We start from the raw sequence: 4183 nt of genomic DNA on the forward strand, positions 1-4183 counted from the left end.
TATGTTAAACGAAAATAGTCTACCTAAATACTTTTGGGCAGAAGCTGTGAATACAACTTGTTACATTATAAATAGAGTATCCATAAGATCTAGTTTAGACAAAACACCATATGAATTATGGAAAGAAAGAAAACCTAATATTTCCTACTTTCATGTATTTGGATGCAAATGCTTTATCCTTAATACTAAAGATGATCTAGGAAAGTTCGATGCAAAATATGATGAAGGAACTTTCTTAGGTTACTCAACAAATAGTAAAGCTTATAGGGTTTACAATAAAAGAACTCTTATAGTTATTGAATCAATACACATAACGTTTGATGAATCAAATGATCATGTCAACAAAATTAATATTCGAATTCTTGATTCTTGTTAAAGGTTCGGTTTTTATTGTTTGCATTTATGTTTGAGTGGGTTTCATCATTGCATGTTAAAGTTACCGTCTTTAGTTTCTATTCTGAAGTTTAATGCGTGTTTCGATGTCTGACTAATTAAACGTAGGATTTTCGTTCTTGTTATTTAATTCAGTGCATGTTAGGATTAGGGTTTAATTTGCATGCTCGCTTAATTTGTTAAACAAAATCTCAACCAATCCTGAAAACCCCGAATCTGAACTGAGTTCAGTAACTTTTTATTTTCGATTGGAAGAACGTAAAATTTGAGATTAAAACGCATTCCCTGAGAAGATGATCTAGCATTTGGGTTGAATATTACATGACGTAACTCTTATACTTGGGATAGCTTCCGAGCTGCTCATTTTTCAAGTGAGTTACCATACACTCACTAAATGAGCTTCAATGGCGAAAGGACAACAAATAGAAAAATAAAAGAGGACACGAACTTGAAATCGAGATGTTTGTAATGCTCTGGTTAGGGGGGTCTTATTTGTAGCCTATGGTCCATGGAAGAAGCACATGGTTGGCTTATCTACCATGGTAGGTGGTGTTGGCTCACCTATCATAGCCATTGTTGACATTAGTGGCCGTCATTCACCAACAGCGGCTGCCGTTCACACTGGTAGCCTTCGCTTACTTATCGTGACCACTATTCACATTGGATAGGCCCCCAGAGCTTCAATGGGGAATGTCTTCTATCTTCATAGTACCATTGTGGTCTACCACTTCGACCTCATCTGAGCCAAACGTCAGGTAAGTGTGCCAATCAACTCGTGGGAGGTGGACATTGCACACATATATACCAACAATATCAAGTCAGTTTTATACTTCAACCATAATGAGCAACCATATAGATTCTAAATACATCAGAAAATTTAATGCTAGATCATATGGTGAAGCCTAGAACAATTGTGCATAAGCATCATATTTCCACCTAAGATTACTATGAACAAGAAACAAGTTATTATGCTTTAAAGCGCACATGCCACAGTAAGCTCTAAATAGAAATTTAAGCCAAAAGTTGGGTAAGCATGGGTGAGCATAAAAAATGGAATTTTAATGAATCGTTTGCTTCAAAATCTCCCCCTTTTGATCTTAAGGTTACCTTAGATGTAATGAATTCATTTTGAGTCTATAAAACAATTATACTAAGTATTAATTAAGCCATTTTTATCATCCAATCAGTATAATTATTCCTATAGAACACAAGTAGACCATAAAGCTTAGTACCAATGTGTTTGGTGTTCATAAGTTTTTAAGGATAACCATATGTATTCATGATGTTATGACTTTTAGAAGAACACAATAGATATGGTGCATATGAATCCTTAAGAAATTCAATTTAAAGCTTTTTCTCCTAGGATGGAGCTCCTGCTCCCCTGTATGTTCTTTTGCACACATATATGCATTTTCTATCAAGGATAAAGTTCAAGTATTCATCCATCATTCAACATTGTGCATAATAAAATTCAATCAACATGTAGCAGCCTATTTAACTATTCAGCATGCAATTTCCATCATAACGATATTCATCTGAACAAAGTCCAACCAGCATGCAATAGTTATCAAAGCCATACCCAATCAGCATGCATTAATTAGCTGTAATATGCATATCATTAGCTGTCCAGCATGCAAATGATCCATCTAGCATGCGATGGTTTAAATTTTTAGCTTACACACACAATGAAATTCATTTGTGCATCAGTGTTCAAAATTTTGCATAACAGCACTTTGATCATCAAGCATCAACCTAGTGTCAACTAAATAGCATGCAATTCTTAATTTGTTCATTCAAGCGGCATACAACATCTTAATCAACTAAGCAACATGCAATTCTCAAGTTCTGCATCAAGTATACAGATGCTATTAGCTCAACCAACATGCAATATCCTAGTTAACTATCTAGCAAGCAGTTCACAATTTCCACATCAAGCATGCAGATGCTCAATTGTATATTAAATTTTTTTTTTTGCATCAAGCATGTAGATGCTTATTTGTATATATAACAAGTAAAGCAAATATATCATGTTCTGCATCAAGCATGTAGATGCTCAATTGTATATATAACAGATAACAACAAGCATAATATTCAAGTTAGTATCTCTAATGATCAAATCATGCCATAATAAAAATAAATTAACCATCCATCAGATAAGTTTAAAAATTCAACAAGTCATGGACAATATTCTCAATGTTGTTAGCACAAAGGCATAAAACATGACCAAAATAAAAAGTGTTTTAAAATAAGTACCATAAGATCAAGTGAAAATCAAATGACAAAAAAAAAACTGCTCCCCCTCAATTATGCAACCCAATCATCACCATCATCCTACTCCATAATCTAGGATGAGCTAGGGTCTGGACATTCAAAAGGAACCCCTTTCCAATTCAAAGGTTTCAGTCAAAATTTTGGGATTAAACCTATAAGGTTTGTCTAGGACTTGGGTGAAACATCCATCTTGATTGTGGTCCAAATTGGCACAAAAGAAGCGGACTAAATGGGGAAATATGCTCTTAGGTTGGTGGGTAAGGAACTTAAACCAACTCAAAACCCTAAATAGTTCAAGAAAATTAGGAAAGTACAAGGAAATGAATGTTAAATCAAGTATCTTACCAAGTATTGGCTCAATACCCCTAAGTTTCTCGTTGAATTGTTTCCTTGCATTGATGGAGATAAAGCTTCTTCCCAAACTTTCACCCTCTTCTTGGGTTGATTTACGTTTATCTCCTCTTGCCATGGAGGATACACAAATCAAGGGAGTGATTTCGTGGCTTGAATGAGGAAGAAATGGCAAGAATTGAAGGGAAATGAAGTTTTAGGGTGTCTAGAGAGAAAATGAATGGTTAGGATTTGAAAGAGGGGAAAATGAGGGCTTTTTCGGGTGAAAACTATAAGTAGCCCAACAGTTCAGTTGACTGAAGAAAGGGTTTGGTTGATTGAACGTACTCCAGAAAGATCCGGTCAGTTGAACCTCTGGTTCAGTCGACTGGACCTTATTTGGTCAACTAGACAGCTCCTTCGGTCAACTGAACTGCAATTTTTTTGTGATTTTTGCTCCTTTTTCACCTCTTTATGCATTAAATTCTTAGCCATGAGTTCTCAAATTCTTAATAACTTTAATTTGGCTATTAATGCTTAGACTTAAATGACCAAAAAGTATTAAACAATATCCCTTTAATGTAGTAAGCCTATTTTACTTCTTTTCTCATGAAGCACAATATGTGAAAGGCTTAAGTTCAAATGACTTTCCATTTTATCTACTTGAGCATAGGTCTCCTTGAAATTTTTACCTTTTTCTAGATTGAACCCTAGTACAACCAACCTAGCTCAACAATACAATTCTAAGGATATAAAGCTCTGAATGATTTGATTAATAGTCGAGAGCTTATAAAGGAAGTATGCATAAATACTCTTATATAAAGAATAATTTAATAATGAACTAAGAGTATTTAGAAGTGATCATAAGTGGACATTATTCAAAGTAAGCTAAATATTTTCATGCTAGTGAATATGTCCTAATTATTTTGTCAAAGAGCATTTAGGAGTATACGAATTTTTCTTCAACAATGCTCTTGGTGAGAGAAAACCTTTCTCCTAATTTACCACTAATGGAAGGTATCCTTTCAATATGTTCACAATTTTGAGCAAGGATACAAAATAATGAAAGTATAATTCTTTACCAAATATGATCGATGTTTGGTAAAGAGTTCCTATAGAAGAGAGGACTTTTTATATTAACAGTAACCAAGAGATTTATTGCTGATTAAGCACAAGGGAAATATTTGCT

At 34.2% G+C, this 4183-nt stretch overlaps 1 long non-coding RNA gene across 1 annotated transcript; it reads right to left on the bottom strand.

The window, feature by feature from the left end:
• Positions 1-615: 615 nt before the first annotated feature.
• Positions 616-3253, bottom strand: LOC131157853 (uncharacterized). Its single transcript, XR_009137331.1, has 2 exons — positions 3010-3253; positions 616-1165 (listed from the first exon to the last, which is right to left on the bottom strand). It is a non-coding gene; the product is annotated as an uncharacterized LOC131157853 (long non-coding RNA).
• Positions 3254-4183: the final 930 nt, after the last annotated feature.

Source organism: Malania oleifera, chromosome 6 (assembly GCF_029873635.1).
Source record: "Malania oleifera isolate guangnan ecotype guangnan chromosome 6, ASM2987363v1, whole genome shotgun sequence".
Classification (NCBI taxonomy): domain Eukaryota; kingdom Viridiplantae; phylum Streptophyta; class Magnoliopsida; order Santalales; family Ximeniaceae; genus Malania; species Malania oleifera.